The following is a 9,017-nucleotide window of genomic DNA, read 5'->3' on the forward strand; positions in this document are numbered from 1 at the left end:
AAATAAAGTCCAAGACTTCCGGGTGCGGCGATGACCAGCTAAGTCGCACGTTTCGGCAGCTCCCGGTGGAACGGACTTTTGGGCTCTTAATAAGAGCCCCAACGGCAATTTTAACGGCTAGAAGCACTGTGCGGTAAACCAGAAGGGAATCCCCCCTGGAAACAGATGGAAAAAGGAGAGGGAAGTGGCCAGATTGCAGTGGATCCTTTGGAGCAGCGGGAAGGAAGGCAAGCAAGAAACAAGATGGCGACGGAAGGTGGCAGTTTAACATGGGGCCCTGAACAACAAGAGTTTTTGAAATGTTGCGTGGAAGAACTTAAAAAGGAAATGAAGAAGGAACTGTTGGCCCCGATATTACAGGTGATCGAAGGGCTAAAGGATGAGCAAAAGACCCAGGAGCGGGAGCTTCGGGTCGTGAAGGCAAAGGCTGCCGAGAACGAGGACAATATACAGGGCCTGGTGGTGAAGACGGAGATGCACGAAGCACACCATAAACGATGTGTGGAAAGACTGGAGGTGCTGGAGAATAACGCGAGGAGGAATAATTTAAGGATTCTTGGTCTTCCTGAAGGTGCAGAAGGAGCAGACGTCGGGGCATATGTGAGCACGATGCTGCACTCGTTAATGGGAGCGGAGGCCCCGGCGGGTCCGCTGGAGGTGGAGGGAGCATACCGAGTGATGGCGCGAGGATCGAGAGCAGGAGAAATTCCTAGAGCCATAGTGGTGAGATTCCTCCGTTTTAAGGACAGAGAGATGGTCCTTAGATGGGCAAAGAAAACTCGGAGCAGTAGGTGGGAGAATGCGGTGATCCGCGTATATCAAGACTGGAGTGCGGAGGTGGCGAGAAGGAGGGCGAGCTTTAATTGGGCCAAGGCGGTGCTTCACAAAAAGAAGATAACATTTGGAATGCTGCAACCGGCAAGACTGTGGGTCACATATCAAGGGAGGCACCACTACTTTGAGACGGCGGATGAGGCGTGGACTTTTATTGTGGAAGAAAAACTGGAATAAGCGGGTTATTAAAAAAGAACGTTTGAAACAAAGTGGTGGGGCGAGTAAGGGGGGCGAAGAGGGGGGGAAAAGGGGGGGAAAGATGAGTTTTATGTTATTAATCCTGCGATGCGGTAACTTTTCTCTCTTCCACAGGTGGTGGTGGAGGGAGGAAGGGAGGTGGAGGAGATGGGGCGTTGGCCATGGGGGGCGGGGCCAAAAGGGAAGTGCGGGCTTTGTTCCTGCGCTATGATAATCATGGCGGGAAGAGGGAAGCAGGAAGGAGGGGGCGTCGCACGGTGCGAGCCGAGGTCACGGGGGGAAGCCGAGGTCGGCCAGAGTTTGCTGACTTCTGGGAGCAACATGAGGGGTGTAACTACGCTAGTGGGGGATCTAGCAGGGCGGGGTGGGAGGGGGGAGTTACTGGGTTGCTGCTGCTGGGGAGAGGGGGGAGCCGGAATGGGGTGGGGTGGGCGGGGGGGCACCGCCTGGGGGGGACACAGCTGCTGGGAACCGGGTGAGGAGCTGGAAAAAGGGGATGGCTAATCGACAAGGGGGGGGGGGGTAAAAAGCCCCCCAACCCGGTTGATCACGTGGAATGTGAGAGGGCTGAACGGGCCGATAAAGAGGGCACGAGTACTCGCACACCTTAAGAAACTTAAGGCAGACGTGGTTATGTTACAAGAGACGCACTTGAAACTTATAGACCAGGTTAGACTACGCAAAGGATGGGTGGGGCAGGTGTTTCATTCAGGGCTAGATGCGAAAAACAGGGGGGTGGCTATACTAGTGGGGAAGCGGGTTATGTTTGAGGCAAAGACCATAGTGGCGGATAGCGGGGGCAGATACGTGATGGTGAGTGGCAAATTACAGGGGGAGGCGGTGGTCTTGGTAAACGTATATGCCCCGAACTGGGATGATGCCAATTTTATGAGGCGCATGCTAGGACGCATCCCGGACCTAGAGGTGGGAAAGTTGGTAATGGGGGGAGATTTTAACACGGTGCTGGAACCAGGGCTGGACAGGTCGAGATCCAGGACTGGAAGGAGGCCGGCTGCAGCCAAGGTGCTTAAAGATTTTATGGAGCAGATGGGAGGAGTAGACCCGTGGAGATTTAGTAGACCAAGGTGTAAGGAGTTTTCGTTTTTCTCCTATGTCCACAAAGTTTATTCGCGAATAGACTTTTTTGTTTTGGGAAGGGTGTTGATCCCAAAGGTGAGGGGGACGGAGTATACGGCTATAGCCATTTCGGATCACGCTCCACATTGGGTAGACTTGGAGATAGGGGAGGAAACAGAAGGGCGTCCACCCTGGAGAATGGAAATGGGACGAATGGCAGATGAAGGGGTGTGTCTAAGGGTGAGGGGGTGCATAGAAAAATACTTGGAACTCAATGATAACGGGGAGGTCCAGGTGGGAGTGGTCTGGGAGGCACTGAAGGCAGTGGTTAGAGGGGAGCTGATATCAATAAGGGCACAGAAAGGAAAGCAGGAGAGTAGGGAACGGGAGCGGTTGCTGCAAGAACTTCTGAGGGTGGACAGGCAATATGCGGAGGCACCGGAGGAGGGACTGTACAGGGAAAGGCAAAGGTTACACGTAGAATTTGACTTGCTGACAACGGGTACTGCAGAAGCACAGTGGAGGAAGGCACAGGGTGTACAGTATGAGTATGGGGAGAAGGCGAGCAGGTTGCTGGCCCATCAATTGAGGAAAAGGGGAGCAGCGAGGGAAATAGGGGGAGTGAGGGATGAGGAAGGAGAGATAGAGCAGGGAGCGGAGAGAGTGAATGGAGTGTTCAAGGCATTCTATAAAAGATTATACGAAGCTCAGCCCCCGGATGGGAAGGAGAGAATGATGTGCTTCCTGGACCGGCTGGAATTTCCTAAGGTGGAGGAGCAGGAGAGGGTGGGACTGGGAGCACAGATCGAGATAGAGGAAGTAGTGAAAGGAATTAGGAGTATGCAGGCGGGGAAGGCTCCGGGACCGGATGGATTTCCAGTCGAATTTTATAGGAAGTATGTGGACTTGCTTGCCCCGATACTGATGAGAACCTTTAATGAGGCGAAGGAAAGGGGACAGCTGCCCCCGACTATGTCAGAGGCAACGATATCGCTTCTCCTAAAGAAGGAAAAAGACCCGCTGCAATGCGGGTCCTATAGACCTATTTCCCTCCTAAATGTAGACGCTAAGATTCTGGCCAAGGTAATGGCAATGAGGATAGAGGATTGTGTCCCGGGGGTAGTCCATGAGGACCAAACTGGGTTTGTGAAGGGGAGACAGCTGAATACGAATATACGGAGGCTGCTAGGGGTAATGATGATGCCCCCACCAGAGGGGGAAGCGGAGATAGTGGTGGCGATGGATGCCGAGAAAGCATTTGATAGAGTGGAGTGGGATTATTTGTGGGAGGTGTTGAGGAGATTTGGCTTTGGAGATGAGTATATTAGATGGGTACAGCTGCTGTATAGGGCCCCGATGGCGAGCGTGGTCACGAATGGACGGGGGTCTGCGTATTTTCGGCTCCATAGAGGGACGAGGCAGGGATGTCCTCTGTCCCCATTATTGTTTGCACTGGCGATTGAGCCCCTGGCAATAGCATTGAGGGGTTCCAGGAAGTGGAGGGGAGTACTCAGGGGAGGAGAGGAACACCGGGTATCTCTTTACGCGGACGATTTATTGGTGTATGTGGCGGACCCGGCGGAGGGGATGCCAGAGATAATGCGGATACTTGGGGAGTTTGGAGAATTTTCAGGATATAAGCTGAACATGGGGAAAAGTGAGCTGTTTGTGGTGCATCCAGGGGAGCAGAGCAGAGAAAATAGAGGACTTACCGTTGAGGAAGGTAACAAGGGACTTTCGCTACTTGGGGATCCAGATAGCCAAGAATTGGGGTACATTGCATAGGTTAAACTTAACGCGGTTGGTGGAACAGATGGAGGAGGACTTCAAGAGATGGGACATGGTATCCCTGTCACTGGCAGGGAAGGTACAAGCGGTTAAAATGGTGGTCCTCCCGAGATTCCTCTTTGTGTTTCAGTGCCTCCCGGTGGTGATCACGAAGGCTTTTTTCAAAAGGATTGAGAAGAGTATCATGAGTTTTGTGTGGGCCGGGAAGACCCCGAGAGTGAGGAAGGGATTTTTGCAGCGTAGTAGGGATAGGGGGGGGCTGGCGCTACCGAACTTGAGTGAGTACTACTGGGCCGCCAACATCTCAATGGTATGTAAGTGGATGGGAGAAGAGGAGGGAGCAGCGTGGAAGAGATTGGAGAAGGCGTCCTGTAGGGGGACTTGCCTACAAGCCATGGTGACGGCGCCGTTGCCGTTCTCACCGAAGAAATACACCACAAGCCCGGTGGTGGTGGCTACTCTGAAAATTTGGGGGCAATGGAGACGGCATAGGGGAAAGTAGGGATCCTCGGTGTGGTCCCCGATAAGAAATAATCATAGGTTTGCTCCGGGGAGAATGGATGGGGGATTTGGAACATGGCAAAGTGCAGGAGTAACACAATTGAGAGATCTGTTTGTAGATGGGACGTTTGCAAGTCTGGGAGCGCTGACCGAAAAATATGGGTTGCCCCAAGGGAATGCATTCCGGTATATGCAACTGAGGGCTTTTACGAGGCAACAGGTGAGGGAATTCCCGCAGCTCCCGACGCAGGACGTGCAGGACAGAGTGATCTCAAAGACATGGGTGGGGGACGGTAAGGTGTCAGACATATATAGGGAGATGAGAGACGAGGGGGAGATTATGGTAGACGAGCTGAAAGGGAAATGGGAAGAAGAGCTGGGGGAGGAGATTGAGGAGGGGCTGTGGGCTGATGCCCTAAGTAGGGTAAACTCATCGTCCTCGTGTGCCAGGCTAAGCCTGATACAATTTAAGGTGTTACACAGGGCGCATATGACTGGAACACGGCTTAGCAAATTTTTTGGAGTAGAGGATAGGTGTGCGAGATGCTCGAAAAGCCCAGCGAATCACACCCACATGTTCTGGTCATGTCCGGCACTACAGGGGTTTTGGGTGGGGGTGACAAAGGTGCTTTCGAAGGTAGTGGGGGTCCAGGTCGAACCAAGCTGGTGGTTGGCTATATTTGGGGTTGCAGAAGAGCCGGGAGTGCAGGAGACGAGAGAGGCCGATGTTTTGGCCTTTGCGTCCCTAGTAGCCCGGCGCAGGATACTGTTGATGTGGAAAGAAGCCAAGCCCCCGGGTGTGGAGACCTGGATAAATGACATGGCAGGGTTTATAAAGCTGGAACGGATTAAGTTCGTCCTAAGGGGATCGGCTCAAGGGTTCACCAGGCGGTGGCAACCGTTCGTCGAATACCTCACAGAAAGATAGAGGGAATGGAAAAGAAGACAGCAGCAGCAGCCCGGGGGGGGTGGAGGGGGAGGGGGGGAGGAACCAGAGGGATTCTCAGGGATGTTAATATATAAGTATAATATGTATAGGTTGCTGTTATAGATAATTGTATATTGGACTGTTAAAACATATTTTTGGAGAATATTTATCTGGGACAAGGCAGTTGCCATTTAGTTTTGTTTTTGTTTTTGTTTATATATTATTTATTTCTTGTTTATAAAACTGGCCATTGTTATTTAGATTGTTATATTACTGTGTAAAGGATACACAATGTACTGTGATGGTTGGCCAAAAATTTTAAATAAAATATTTTTTTTAAAAAGTCCAAAATACTTCCAGAGTAATTAATTTGTTATTTAGCACATAGAACATAGAACAGTACAGCACAGAACAGGCCCTTCGGCCCTCGATGTTGTGCCGAGCAGTCCGAAACCAAGATCAAGCTACCCCACTCCCTGTCATTCTGGTGTGCTCCATGTGCCTGTCCAATAACCGCTTGAAAGTTCCTAAAGTGTCCGACTCCACTATCACAGCAGGCAGTCCATTCCACGCCCTAACCACCTTCTGAGTAAAGAACCTACCTCGGACATCCCTCCTATATCTCCCACCCTAAATCTTATAGTTATGCCCCCTACATCCACCCGAGGAAATAGTTTCTGAACATCCACTCTATCTATCCCCCTCATTATCTTATAAACTTCTATTAAGTCACCTCTCATCCTCCTCCGCTCAAAGAGAAAAGCCCAGAAAAACCTGAGGGCATGAAAGTTGCCATAAAAATTTCCTCTCATTATCTGAGCTCCTCAACTGCTCAGTTGATAGCACCCTTGTATGGATCAGGTGATTGTAAGGTTCTCACTTCAGGATATATAATCTAGCATGGTGAATTAGTACAGTAATGGAGGAGTGTCGCATTGTCAGAGATGCTGGACAACCACTTAGCACCTTTATAGTAAACTGTCCCAAGGACCGCCACAATAGCATCACCTAACACAATCTGGCATTGAGCCATTTTAGATGATGCTGAGGCAAGTAACCAAAATCCGAGTAAAAAGGTATGGGTTTCAAGAAACTTCCCAAAGGAGGAGTCAGACGTCGAGAAATAGGGAAGACTGCGGAGGGAATTCTAGAGCTTAGGGTCAAGGTAGCTGAAGGCATAGATGCCAATGTTGAAGCAGTGAAAATTGCAGATGGACAATTGCAGTTATTGGAGGTCGCGCGATCGCTGAGCCAGCAGAGGTTAGAGAGATAGTCTGAAGCAAACCATAGAGAGATTTGAAAACAAGGTTGGGACGTTAAACAGAGGCCCTATCTGACTTTTCAGGTGGGGGAGTAAAGATCCCTTGGCTTATGCTCCTCACGCAAATGTTAAAATATCTGTTCATCTTCCCACTCACGGAATCACAGAATTACAAAACTGTTCTGGCCCAGAAGGAGGCCATTCGGCCCATTGGGCGTGCACTGTCTCTCCAAATGAAACTTAGTTTCATTCCCTCGCCTTCTCCCCTTAACCCTGCACATTCTTCCTTTTCAGATAATCCTCCTTGAATGCCTCGATTGAACCTGCTTCCAGTACACTCTCAGGCAGAGCGTTTGACCGTAAACACCTGCTGCGTGAAAAACCTTTCTTCATGTTGCCTTTGCTTATTTTGCCAATTACTTTAAACCTGTATCCTCTAATTCACAATAATTACTTCAGCGGGAACAGTCTCTCCCCATCTGCTCTGTCCAAAGCCTTCATAATTTTGATCAAATCGCCTCTCAGGATTGAATTGGATTTGTTTATTGTCACGTGTACCGAGGTACAGTGAAAAGTATTTTTCTGCGAGCAGCTCAACAGATCATTAAGTACATGAGAAGAAAAGGGAATAAAAGAAAATACATAATAGGGCAACACAACATATACAATGTAACTACATAAGCACTGGCATCGGATGAAGCATACAGGGTGCAGTGTTAATGAAGTCAGTCCATAAGAGGGTCATTTAGGAGTCTGGTGACAGCGGGGAAGAAGCTGTTTTTCAGTCTGTTCGTGCATGTTCTCAGACTTCTGTATCTCCTGCCCGATGGAAGAAGTTGGAAGAGTGAGTAAGCCAGGTGGGAGGGATCTTTGATTATGCTGCCCGCTTTCCCCAGGCAGCGGGAGGTGTAGATGGAGTCAATGGATGGGAGGCAGGTTCGTGTGATGGACTGGGCGGTGTTCAAGGCAAGCCCCACCTTCTCCAATCTATCTCACTAACTGAGTTCCTCATCCCGTGAACTATTCTCACAAATCATTTTTCCATCGTCTCCAATGCCTTCACATTTTTCCTAAAATACGGTACCCAAAACATAACACTGCAGCTGAGGGGATTGAACCCATGCTGTTGGTCTTGCTCTGCATTCCCATACCGGCTGAGGTTATTCATGAATCAACCTTCTCCTTCTCAACCTTTCCCCTTGCCTGAGGTGTGGTCATCCTCGGGTTAAATCACCACCAGTCAGCTTTCCCCCCTCAAATGGGAAAGCAGCCTGTGGTCATCTGTGACTATGGTGACTTTACTTTTACTCTGCGGCTGAACTAGTGTCATATACAAATTCAATATAACTTCCTTGCTCTTATATTTTGTGCCCCTATCAATGAAGTCTGGGATATTGTATGCTTTATTCACTGCTCTCTCAACCTGACCTGCCACCTTCAATGATTTATGCACAGATCCACCCAGGTCCCTCTGCTCCTGCATTTCCCTTTAGAATTGTTCCCATAAGGTTATTTGCCCATAGCTTCCTGGTTAGGGTTAGGGTCTTAAGAATAAGATCAGAACAAAACTTTAATTATGAAGCCTTAGTCTTAAAGAAATTCTTATCAATGGTCTAATCCCTCATTTACTCTCATTGGTTTCTGATTCTCAGCTGAAATTCCTGATTTATTCAAATAACTGTCTATCACTTAGAAAATGATTTGTTATCCAAGCATTGGTCATTACTTAAGTTTTTTTTTTAGTGGTACGATGTGCTGGGGAATCTTTCTTGGAAGATCCCACAGAAGGGTTTACCCGGCAATCGCCCAGAAGCGCTAACTTCCTCTAGACAATTGCACTGGGCTAGGAACTATCCAACAGAAACGATTTAAGTTGCTAACTTAAATTTTACCTTGATAGTTACTCTGAGAGAGTTAGAGGGGGAAAAAATATCTTCCAGCATCAGAGTAATTACTTTAAAAACCCAGACCCAGCCTCATACAGGACACTCCCCCACATACACCCCACCCCCAGGGGACCCACCACACCACACACACCCCCGCTCCCGCTTCCTGACCATACTCCCCAACCCAACCTGACCTGAAACCCAGCTGCAACCCGCCACCCTTCCGACCTGACCCATTCCTTCCTGACCTAACCTGACTCCCATCCCAACCGACCCCCCACCCCACACCCCGCTCCCAGACTGCACCTCCCCAATTTGATCCCTCCCCTCTGGCTTGTCCCTGCCCATCCATCCTGCACCCACCCCTCTCCGGGTCTTCTTCAACCCCTCCCTTCAAGGTCTCCCCCTCTCCCACGGCTGCATCCCCCCGGTCTCCCTTCTCAACTACAAGTTTGCCCCCAGGTCTTCCCCACTCTTTCCAGTCTTCCACCCCCATCAACTTCCGGGGTGAGATTCTCCGACCCCCCGCCGGGTCGGAGAATCG

The sequence above is a fragment of the Scyliorhinus torazame genome, chromosome 14 (genome assembly GCF_047496885.1).
Source record: "Scyliorhinus torazame isolate Kashiwa2021f chromosome 14, sScyTor2.1, whole genome shotgun sequence".
Classification (NCBI taxonomy): Eukaryota; Metazoa; Chordata; class Chondrichthyes; order Carcharhiniformes; family Scyliorhinidae; genus Scyliorhinus; species Scyliorhinus torazame.